The sequence below is a fragment of the Rhinolophus sinicus genome, linkage group LG17 (genome assembly GCF_036562045.2).
Source record: "Rhinolophus sinicus isolate RSC01 linkage group LG17, ASM3656204v1, whole genome shotgun sequence".
NCBI classification, from domain to species: domain Eukaryota; kingdom Metazoa; phylum Chordata; class Mammalia; order Chiroptera; family Rhinolophidae; genus Rhinolophus; species Rhinolophus sinicus.
This window is the reverse complement of record NC_133766.1, coordinates 16,066,898-16,079,546: the sequence shown is the minus strand read 5'-3', so window position 1 is coordinate 16,079,546 and position 12,649 is coordinate 16,066,898. Positions and strand designations below refer to the sequence as shown.

At 40.6% G+C, this 12,649-nt stretch overlaps 1 long non-coding RNA gene across 13 annotated transcripts in view; it reads right to left on the bottom strand.

The window, feature by feature from the left end:
* Positions 1-12,649, bottom strand: part of LOC109450593 (uncharacterized) — a 209,518-nt gene that overhangs the window by 102,071 nt on the left and 94,798 nt on the right. For 8 of the 13 annotated variants that reach the window (XR_012492951.1, XR_012492957.1, XR_012492954.1 and 5 more), the window contains 2 exons: positions 11,581-11,702; positions 10,956-11,027 (listed from right to left, as the gene is read on the bottom strand). This is a non-coding gene — a long non-coding RNA (uncharacterized LOC109450593). Of the gene's footprint in view, positions 1-9,862; positions 10,277-10,955; positions 11,028-11,580; positions 11,703-12,649 lie in introns of those variants that run through there. The other 5 variants (XR_012492953.1, XR_012492956.1, XR_012492958.1 and 2 more) reach the window with 2 other exon arrangements.

Below are 12,649 nucleotides of genomic sequence, written 5' to 3'. Positions count from 1 at the left end.
TACAGGGGAACAGGGCACATGTTTCACATCCACTTTTCTCAGCACCCTGCGCTCTCTCTCTCTCACACACACACACTCTTATTCTTCTATTTATTTTCCTCCACTATTCAGATTCACTGGCATCATCTTTCTCTCCCAGTGATGATCTACTCCATTGTCTTCTTGCCACACAATTCAATTCAAGACAATTGTTTCTTATCCACTGTGTGCCAGGCACTGAGCTTAGAGTCATCCGTTCTCAGAGTCATCTTGGAGCGGAGTCATCTTGGATTCTGCCCTCACATGCACAGTATCTAACACAAAATTTTGATCACAAAATCCCATCAATTCTACCTCCGAAATATCACCCCAATATTACCAGACCTACCTCCTTACTCCCCTCCCATGGTTCTGGCCCTCATCACTTCTCACCCCCAAAAAATGCAACAGCTTAGTGTGTCTCCCTGCCTCCAGCATCAATCCATTTCCACACTAGGGCAGCCAAAGATCTGGTTATGAACTAATAATACAAAGACCTCCGATGGCTCCACATTATCTACAGAAAACAGCCTCAACTTCAGACAGCAGCATAAGGCCCCTCAGTACCTTTACAATTCCAAGTTTCCTGGACTCCTGCTTTCTCTCTTTCCTTTATCATACCTCTCCCAACAATAATTAGGTCTCATTCATTTTTGTATTCTTAGCATATAATACTAAGTCTGGTACAAAGCATGTGCTCAGTATATTTACATCAACTGACATGTGCCACAAATGAATGGATGGCTTGATGAAAGAGTAAATGTATTGGTTTCCTATGGCTGCTGTACCAAATTACCACAAACTTAGTGGTTTAAAACAACACAAGTTATTATAGTTCTGGAAATCAGAAGTCCAAAATTGGTCAGCAGGGCTGCATTCCTTCTCAAGGTACCAGGAAAAAAATCTGTTTCCTTGTCTCTTCCAGCTTCTAGAGGCCACCCGTATTTCTTGGCTGTGACCCTTTCCTCCATCTTCAAAGCACATCTCTCCAAACTCTCTTTCCATTGTCCCATATCCTTATTCTATATATATATTTGACTTTGACACTCCTACATCCCTCTTATAAGGAAATTTGTGATTATATTGTTGGTCCTACCTGGATAATTTAAGATAATCTCCCCATTTCAAAATCTTTAACTCAATCACATATGCGAAGTTTCTTTTCCATGTAAGGTAACATATTCACAAGTTTTGGAGATGAGTACACAGATGTCTGGGGGTGGTAGGGGGTTATTATTCAGCCTTCCACAGTGAATCAATAGATTTTTTTTTAATGAGTGTCATAGCGGTATAAGCTGCCAGGGGAAATTATTAATAAAAAAAAAGACAAAACACAAAAAACAAATCTGACTCTAAACGCTGCCTAGAAAAGCAAGGAAAAGCTTCCCAGAGGAAATGATGCTTGAGCTGAGTTTGAAAACCATACAGGCGTTCTAAAGGGACAAAGGGTGGCAGTCCTTCTAAGTGGAGGAAATGAAACACATAACCCAAAGCACAGAGGCATGGGGACCTGGGGTCGTAGGTTGACATGACTGAAACACAAGGTTCAAGTGGAGGGAACAATGACAAAGAAAGTAGAACGGAGACAGGATCTTCCATGTCAATCTAAGGAATGTGGAGTTTAATTGGCAGTATGTGGGGAAATCATTAGGGAAGCAAGCAAGCATATAACATGATTATGTTCTAGAACACTAGCCAATAGAACCTTATGCAATGATGGATAAAAACTCTCTCCATCTGCACTGTTGAGTAGGTAGGTACCTAACACATGGGCTATTGAGTACTTAACATATGGTTAGGGTGACGGAGGAACTGAATTTTAAATTTTATTTAATTTTCATTAATTTAAATTTCAATAGCTTTATGTGGGTAGTGGCTACTATACTGGACAACACTGTTCTAGAAAGGTCACCTAGAGAATGAGGTTGAAGGTGATTTGGAGGTATGGGTGACTGAAGACAGGGAGCCCCGAAAGCACCTGCATAGATGAAAAGTGAGTACAACCTGAACTAAAACATAGGCAGCAGTGATGACGGTTGGTGGAGAGACTGGAGAGCAATATCAAATGTAGTATTAGGAGGATTTGATTGACTGAGTCAAGTCTAGGACGTATCCAAGTTTCTCATTTGGGTGGCTGGATGACAACATTCATCAATCAAGTGGAGCAGAGTTTAAAAGGTAAAGTAATAATTTTAATTGGTTAACAGACCTAATTTTGAGATACCTACTCATGGAGACATCCTAAAACAAATACATCTGGTGCCCATGAGAGGTAAGTCTGGCTGAAGGTCTAGGTTTGGAAACTGTCAGCACGTAGGTGAGGGTTGAATCTGGGTATGGATGCTTATGCACAGGAGGAGTAAATAACATAGAAAAACAGAGGGCAAAATCAGAACCTCCTGCAAAGGACTTATATTTGGAGGGCTAGAAAAGGCTGGGAAGAAGGAATTAATGAACTATAAGGCAAACTAGGAGAGAGTCGAGTACTGGACTGTGAAGGAGGGAAGAGACTCACGAAGGAAATGATCAGTTCTTCTTAGGGAGGTCAAATGTCATAACGACTGAGATGGGTGACTTAGCGAGAGCAGTTTCATTCGAGTGGGGCTTCTGGGACAGAGGGGCAGTAGAAGCCAGAGCCAGTGGAAGCTCCTGAGTAATCATAAGGAAGAAAGCAGGGACACCATTATAGACCCTAAGTGCTAATTCTTATCTCAATGAGCTTGGCTAAGAGAAAAAGAGAAGCAGACCAAGGGATGAAAGGGGAACACAAAGGCAAAAGGCAGATGAAATTTCCACCCATTGACATGCGGAAGGAAAGGGGGATAAAGCTTGGTGGACACTAAAAATACAGGAGAGAGAGGAAAAGGGGATGGAAAAGGCTGCCAGCTGTCCAAACCAAGCAGTCTAGGACTTTAGTTTTCCATATGATCAAAACAAACAAAAACACAGATATATATCTGCCCCAAAAAATGTAGACAAGTGGACACTTTGGTCAACATTGCTCAAGCACTAGTTCGCCACAATCTGGACGCTGATGGTAACCACTTTGAGCACCTCTTGTAATTACAGAAGTCAAATGTGACTTGTATTCATCTTTTGTTGTCGGTATCTATATCAAGTATTACAACTTTAATACAGTTTGCCTTTCTTAAAATGCATATTTTTTGGCACCCTCTGTATATATGTTACTTTTTCAAAATCCCATTAAAAAATAATTGTATGTGCATAAGTAGTATAGTCTAATGTAAAATGTAAGCTAAACGTAGATTTTTATCACTATGCTTACCCTGTCAGACCATTTGGGGTCCACACATTTATTTAAAGTGCTTCTGGTATTTCTGTCAATACCTCTGACACACCAGGTAATGACTAATAGAGCAAGTTCTCTGCATCTCAGAGAATTAGTCCCTTTCCTTTTGTTAAGCCAATGCCAGAAGGACCTTCTTTCCAGACGGTGTCCTAGGAGACTTAACGTGGAGCAAAGTTACACGAGTACAAGATCACGCCCACCTTACCCCATTGATCTACTACCGCCACACCCCCCCACACACACACACATTATATAATATAGGTGTTTTGGTCTGTTCTGGCAGATTTGGTGTCTGGTGAGAGCTGGCTTTCTGGTTCATAGATGGCCCCCTTCTCATTGTATCCATATATGGCAGAAGGGATCTCTCTGGAGCCTCCTTTACAAGGGCACTAATCCCATTCATGAGGGCTCCACCCACATGCGTAATCACCCCCCAAAGGCCTCACTTCCAAACACCATCACATTGGACATTAGGTTTTAACATAAGAATTTTGCGGGGATACAAACGTTCAGTCTATAGCAATGGGATACCGTAGTTCCAACCCCGGGCTCATCTCCCACCTTAACTCTGATAGCCACCAGGAGGCTGAGAGTTGTCTGTAAGATGTGGCCTCAGGGGAACTGGAAACAGAAAGAGAGGAAGCAGGAGAGAGCAAGAGGAGGGTCAGAGAGAAGAGAAGGTGGAAGCACAGAGATCACTGCAGGAGGGAGTGTGAAAATAACACTCATGATACTCGGGGGAACCTGGGGTTGCCCATTATAGATTTTGGCCTTGTGAGTGTCATGCACACAGAGAGAGTCAGATTATGTGATATGGGGCGAGTGACTATAGGCCAGTGCTTTGCAAGCTCTCTGAGGAAGAGGAAGATAAGAGAAGGTGGGAAAGGAAGAGGCGGAGCGGAGGGGAGGGGGAAAGAGAAAGTGGGGAGGAGGCAACAGAAAAACTCAATACAACGATGTTTTGCTACATCTTAACATTTTTCACATATCCCCACATCCTCAGCCCACATTCCCAGTCAAATGCTGGGGTTGAAAATCTGTTCGATGTTCATGTGACTCTAGTGGAAGAGTTCCTTCTCTTTATTGGCACTCAGAATGATGGCAGCCTGGTCTTGTTTATTCATTAATGCCTCTAAGTAAGTCAATACTGAAGGAGAAGACAGAGCACCAGCAAATGGCAAAGCCAACATTTCTTCCTGTGTCTCCAAGGAAGGGAGAACTTTCAGATCAGCCCAGATCTCTGTCTATCAGAAGCTAAACAATAAAAAAGAAAGCAAACTTCCAACTGGAAGGGAAATTACAGATTACTTATCATTTTAAGATAAGAAAATTGTGGCTCAGAGGTGCTAAATAAATTTCCCAACAGCCTCTCCAATCTCTCTCTGTCTCTCTGTCTCTCTGTCTCTGTCTCTCTCTGTCTCTCTGTCTTCTCTTTGTGTGTCTTGCGTGCACATGAGTGTGTACGTGCAGGACTTCTGCCTTCTGCATATTTCTGTTGCTAAAATTAAGTTAAAATCTACTGTTCATATGATACGTATATTTATTGTTTATGTTCATCAAGAAACCAGGCCCCGTTCTAAGATGTCTTTGTCAAATGCAGAAGGCTTTTCTTAATATGACTATGACGTGGAACTGATGAGGGACCTAACCTAGGGTGGGTAGAAAAAGAGTGAGTTCAGGAAGATTCCATACAGAAGGTAGTCCTTTCACTGGAAAGTGTACGACAGCGGTTCTCAAACTTTTTGTATATTGAAATCCCCTGGGAGCTTGTTAAAGCACAGATTGTTGGGCCCCACACCAGAGTTTCTGATTCAGAAGGTGTGGGTTGGAACCCAAGGATTTTCACTTCTGACAAGTTCCTGCATACCAGTGCTGCTGGTGACCCAGGGGCCACACTTTGAGAAGTATTGCTGTAGTGTGTAGACGGCTGAATACGAGTAGATGCTATATGAGGTCCTTCTGATGTTTCAAACTGAACTTCTGGTGCAAAGCAAGGACTTCTTTCTGAGACAGTGTTATTGAATCAGTGGAAATAATATCTGGGACTTTTTTAAGACATAGGAAAATGCTTATGTTATAATGTTGAACAAAAAAGAAATGATTTCACACGAGAAAAAAAAAATAGAAAAAACCAAAATGGGGGAATTAGTTTCCCTGCTACCTAAAGCAGAAATTATTCCATCTCCAGACATTATGTAGATGTGGTAGTTGGTGGTTGGTGTGGGGATGAAGGCTTATATTTATGTATCAGAACTACTCATCCATTTAAAAAACCATTCATAAACATTGGGGCTTGGGGTAGAAATAAACCCGTTTCTATGCATATGAGAGTCACGGGCACTAATTTCTTCTACAAGTATTAATAAATGCCTACCAGATGCCAGGCACTGTGCCAGGCACGAGGGAAAAGACACATGCTCATTGCTTTCACGCCACTGAAAGAAACAGGAAATGAGATATGAACTAATAGAACTATAAGCATAGGGGAAATTCTAGGGTTCCATTTGGTTTGACAAGATATCGAGCTCCATTTTAGATCATTTACGTTTGGACTTGTGGAATATCCAGGGAGAGACATCGAGTAGGAAGCTGGAAATATGTGTCTCTAATCACGAGGGAAACCTGGGTTGGAGATGTAGATTGGGAGTCTATCAAATTGGGTATAAATGATCTTCCATGAAAATGAGTGAAGTATGAAGAAAGGAATGTCAGGTAGAGGAACCGTAGCCAATAAAGGAGACTGAGAAGTTGACCTTGGGTTAACAGAAATGTCGATAAGATCCTGTATGCAATTAAGAACATAGTAATATTTGTTTTAAACAATAATGATTTATTTGCTTGAAATAAGATTTCTTTAGTAATTTACTCAATATGCCCTATAGGGAAGAGATGATATGCTGAATTACTCATAAAATGTCTTATACTTCCTGCTTAGAAGACAACCTTACTCAACATTTTCATATAAATTCTGGTGTCTTATTTAAGTAAAAAAAAAAAATCCTCATAAACATAATTATAAACCCTAATTAATAATTTTCCTAATACTTTTCTCTTTAAGGCCCTTAGCTTTCAATCATTTAGTCATATACATACAAAGCATTGGTCATGGGCAAAAACAAGTCAATTTCTACCACTAATCCAGTGGGCTAGGGAATTACTGATGTAATCTCACACACTTGTGCATATGTATGTTTTCTCCTCCTATTACCTCACCTCTCTTTCTTGGCTACTTTAAGGTACAATTACAACATTGGGAGTGTCACATCTCTAGTTAGAGTTGTCATGAGCTTTTAAAATTTTGAGTTAAAATCATCTCTCTATCTGTGGGTCAATATTCAATTCAATATTCAATTCAATAAGCACTTTGTTCACGTTGATACAATAGCGGGTTAGATTACTGTGCCTGCCCTCACTGAATTTATTGAGCAATAAATAATTCTTTTATGACCAGAGAAAGCTGGCTTTCTAGTTATCTATGGATATAAAAGTATATGTATATATAAAACCTTGTTTAAAATGTACGGATGATGTTGTTTCGTTATTTTGTTGTTATATATACAAATAAAATATGATTTCAAGTCATCGTTCTGATAATTGTGCAAGTTATACATATGTAAAATCATATCCAGAAAGATTTAAGATTTTCAGGGTTTGGGGGTGAAAGGTTTGACTATAAAGACACAGCAAAAGGGATCATTGAGGGTGCTGGAATGCTCTATATCTTGATTGTGGTAGTGCTTACACAACTCTGCATTTGTCAAAACTATAGAAATCTACACCAAGCAGGGAATTTTACTACATGTAAATTTAAAATAAATAGAAAATTTTAAATGCTAATCTATAATAGTTACTACTCTGAAGGATATTGTTTAAAATAAATTTATGCAATGGAATATTATTCAGCAATAAAAAAGAATGAAATCTTGCTGTTTCAGACATCATGGATGGATCTAGAGGGCATTATGCTAAGTGAAATAAGACAGAGAAACACAAATACCATACGATTTCACTTATATGTAGAATTTTAAAATAACAAAGCAAAAGAATAAACAAAACAAAATAGAAACAGACACACAGATATAGAGAACAAGCTGATGATTGCCAAAGGGGAAGGGTGGGGGGCTGGGAATAAAATTGTTTTAAAAATAGAAAAATAAAATCAAATGTTAATGAATAAAAAAAATTAAATAAAAATAAATAGATTCAGCTTGTCATTTTATAGTCAAAAACCATTTACACACACACACACACACACACACACACACCTTTTTATAGAATTTCCACACAAAGTTATTTATTTGCCTGTAATCTTACTCCAGGGGAGTTCGGTTGACTTTCTCAAGATACAATGGAAGGTGGCTGTTCAACCCTTTTTGCCGGCGGTGCCTCAAATTTCTACTTGTTCGTTAAGAGAATTCTCCAGAGGCAGATGTATTACAGCACTTTGAGAACAATATTCACACCCACTGCTGAAGAGTGAAAAGAGATAGCTCAAGGTTCAACCCTGTGAAACAATTTAGTGGCTAAATGTGTTACTTAGGAACTAAATCCAAGCAGGTACTTGGAACGAAGCAATTAAAAATGGTGACAAATAACTCCCAGAGTGTATGCGTATTAAGACTCGTGCTCAAGACTTCCATCACTGCCTCTGTGCACACACTAGACTTCAAGTACACATCTTTTTATACCCTCTCTTACCTCATGGCCATTGCTTGTGGGTGATGAATGCTGGTGTGCACAGAGCAGCATGCTGATGTATTTTCTCCTGCCATTGTATGTAACATGTTTTCTAATTCTTTTGCGCTATTCAGCATTTGACCCAACGATGGGGGATTATGGTATTAACTCTCTACCCAGCACACATTCTTTACAGACTCTCACTAAATACTGTAAGCCTGCTGCAGAGAGGAATAAAAGTGAAAGCATACCGTCTGGTCTTAAGCTGAGCACACAGAGGGTCGTGATCCAATTGGAAGGGAAGCAGAATTTTTAAAAAGAAAGAGGTTTGACCAAATTTTAATCCTTGTCATTTTCATTTCCCTTACCCTGTGGATTTGGGTGATTTTATTTACACTGTCAGCTTGAGCCTAGGGATTGGAAATTCAGGCTTTTATGGAGATTATTAAAAGTACATACAGTACACTAAAGGTTGGGCTAACTGATATATGCTGCTAAAAATATGAATGTGAATGTCCTGGTATTAGATGTACTGGCGTACATTTCATCCTCCTTAGAAGGTTATTCTTGGGAGCTGGACCTGCTGCAACGGTAATGAGATGCAGGCTGTCAGGATATTTCTAATAGGTAGCGAATGGCCAGGGATGGAGATGAATTAGCATTAGTCAGATGAGAAGGTAGCTCTGTATACCATTAATTTCAGGGCAAAGTAATTCCACCATCCTTCTCAAAGAGAGGGAATTGTAAATTGGGGGGAGGAGGAGGGCAGGGTTAAAGCTTCAAGGATTTATCGATGGGTTGGACGGGCTGCAATGTCATCCAAGTCTCTAGGCTGGGTTTTGTTTGGCCTGAGCTTCTCAGATGCCTCACTCAAGACTTTTAGTTAAGTAATGTCACATAGGCCTAGATTACAAAGATAAATCTCTAAACCTCACAATCTTTAAGATCTCAATGGATAAAAATGAAATGGTTTACCGATCTCAAAATACTAGCAGCATTCCTGCTTTGCTGAAGTAGGTTTCAGGTCTCAAAGACGTGGACGTGCTACTTTACAAAGTAGCTGACTCTGTGGGTCTTGTGTGCTTGCAAGGTTATGGATTATGATCGTATAAATAGGCTCAAGAGGGTTTTAGAGACATGCATGGATCACAGGTCTACGACAGACCACCAAGAGAAAATAGGGTATTTTGAGGACTTATTTCCAATCATGGGGGCCGATGGCATCCCCACACACACTGTGTGGTTTCCTTGGATGCCACTGATAGATCAAGAGTTATTGCCACGCTGAAGCTTCAAGTGTGCTCCACACCTGGAAATGCGGACGAAGGTAGGTGGCAGGGAACAACTGACCGAGTATTTATTTCACTTTGAGCTCTGAAGTCTCAAGACCTGGACAATGATGACCAACTTAAGGATTGAGGTTTGTATCTCTTTGTCGTTCCATAGAAAACGGTGCAGTCCAAAAAAATGTGCTATCCAGGCCATAGAAAAGGGACCACAGTAAAACGTGGGTTTTCAATGCCTTCACTGTTTGAAACTTTAGTTCTGAACCTCTAGTCCCAATTCACTTATATTCTACATCCTGACTTGTTCCTCAGCCTCTTGACTTCAAATCTGGTGATTCATTTCCCGCTTTGCAGCTTTACCCACTTACCCCCCAAACCAGCCACCCTCTGACTAAAATGTTTATTTCCCTCTTAAACCCTGATCCTGCTCTGGCTGTATTGCCTTCATATATAATGAGTAGACAGCCCCACCAGGTCCAATCTCACACATGGATCTCTTGATGCCAGTGTGCCCCATCCCCCAAGAGTGGCTCTCCCTCCGGTTGTACCTCAGGGGTACAGCAGCCCACAGGTAGGACCTATTTGAGGATGCCAATCCACTACCTCCAGAAAGAAGTAGAATGTGTCCTTTAGTGTGATGGCATACAAGCTGCTGTGGCTCTGCCCCATACCACCCCAGTCCTCCCTCATCAACTGTCTTTTAAAAATATAAATGTATATGTTATGTTATTTATATATTTTTTCAAAGCAAGGTTCCCATGTTTTACTTACTGGATTCGCATGACAATTCAATAAGTCAGAAAGGATAAATGCGAGTTCTTTCTTCAGTACAACAGTGCTAGTAAGACAAAGACAAGTCAAGTGACGTGGCCCATATCACAGTGAATTTCAGAGCTGAATTCACCTGATAAGTACTTAATCAGCCACCTATGTTTCCCTGGACGGAGAGCCTCTGAAGAACAGTGAGGAAATCCATGTGGTCCCTCTGTATGGACATGAATAAGCAATTTTGATGAGAGGATGATAGAGTTGATGCTTATGATGAGAGTGATAAATATGTTTTTCATCTCCAACTGTAGAAATCAATTTCATTTTCCTGATTTTCATATCGGCATGCTTTCACACTAATTGTTTCCTCTACTGAGAATGCCTTTTTCCTGCCCTATTTGCCTAGACAATCCCGCTTCACCCTTCAGAACCTGATACATAGGTAACCTCCTCTGTGTGATCTGTACCTCTCACTGCCCCCTGCCCCTGAACTCCACACAGAACGAACTATGTCACATGTTAATGGTGCTACAATTAGGATACAATTCATAATGCCATTATTTGTTGATCTACATGTTTCTCCCACCCGATGATGGACAAGGCCAGGGACAGTGTCTTATTCCTTTCTGCATTACAATCTTTGCTGCAGTGCTTGACAAGTTATAGATATTCAAAAAGTATTTTTTGAACCAAATGTGATTAAGACGACGGTGATGATATGATGATGGGCTAGGAGGATGCGTTCACTCCTTTCAAGAGAAATAAAGGGCTTTTCCAGCCTCTAGAACTAGTTTTCAGTTTAGAATAGTATAGTAATCAAGGTCATCAATGCAGGCTGCTATAAAATACAATTTCCAAATATAAGTGCTATAACCCAATTGAAGGCTATTACTTACTCATGGACATCTGGTGTAGGTTGGGCTCCTTCCATCGTGTGCCTCATCCATCTTGGAGTCCTTTGCTTCCAGCTATTCAGATGGCAGAAAAATGTAGAGAAGACATACCAGGTTTAATACATTTGGCTTCAAAGTAACAGTCATCACTTCTACTCATGTTCCATTGGCCAGAGCTCAGGATCACATGGCTCATCTAACTGCAGAGAGGCCTGGGAGGTGTAATCTTCCTGTGTGTCCAAGAAGAGACTCAAAAATGGTGAACACTAAAAGGTTCTTGCTGGGGCAGCCGGATGGCTCAGTTGGTTAGAGTGCGAGCTCTTAACAACAGGGATGCTGGTTCAATTCCCACATGGGATGGTGGGCTGTGCCCCTTACAACTAAAGACTGAAAACAGCGACTGGACTTGGAGCTGAGCTGCGCCTTCCACAACTAGATTGAAGGACAACAACTTGACTTGGAGTTGATGGGCCCTGGAAAAACCCATTATTCCCCAACATTTCCCAATAATTTTTTTTTTTTTAAAGGCATTATACTTAAAAAAAAAAAAAAAATTCTTGCTGTAGTCTGCCCTCCTGGACACCCGATACCTATTTTACTCTTCCTCTCACTCACATAGCAGACTCACCTCACCTCAAGAGGACAATGCAAGGTCCCATCCAGTCATCACTTCCAGGTCAATGTCCAGAATATCTGGGTGATGCACCATCTTCTCCATCAGTCTGATGTGGTACCTCCAGGTATGGTAGCCTACATATTAAAAAGACAAGTTATCTGCACCCTATTTCCCCACCATCACAGTCCATTTATAATAGTGGAAAAACGACAGGAATATATTCCCATTTGCAAGGAAAAATAATAGACAACACACAGCATCATGGTCCACAGCCATGCAGAAGCCCATCAGGGTCAGCATTGTGAAATCCACCCCCTCTGGCTCTGGGCAGGTGGATGTGTGTGAAGTTAGCTCTAGGAAGGACTCCCTTACTTATTCTTCTCTTTGGCCACATATGAAGTATGTTTGGAGAACACTCTTCCTTCAGAGCAGAGCAGCTGTAAAAGCTCGGCTTCTGCTCAGTCTGGAATGGGTTGGGAAGTCAAGAATTGTTTCAAGCCTTGAACAAGCAAGGACTTTTCAAATCCAAGCCCCTGGTTTCTTTGGCAATGTGATTCTGAGAAACTTAGAAGGTATATATTTCTTCGAGTCAGGTCCATGTGACAGTAACCACACCCAGAGTTATTTTTTAGACATTGTTATCAAATCTAGCCCTTTTGTTTGCCTTTTCACCTCCATGCCTTTCTTTCTCTCAGTGCAATTGCCTAAACACACTGAGGCTATCAGAAACAATAGGTGGAAAGGCCATACCTCTGCTTTGATTTTTGCCTCAAATAACTGCATTCCACTGAGAACTTTTACTGGATATTTGTCACTTAAAGCCTTTTTTGGTACCACATCTTACTGAGTCTAAAATACATTTATTTTTTCTACTCCTACATCTCAAATTGCTGGGCTCTGTATTCTATTTTACTTCTGCTTGCAAACTCATGAATTCTTTCCTGAGTTATCTCTTTCTTGTAATACATACCTTCTTCAGCCAAAAACACTGCTAAAATCCTGTTTCTAGCCATTTCCCCTAAAGATATGAACTGTGCACATGACTGCCTTCTAATTAAGAGCAGGCAATAGTTATACCAAA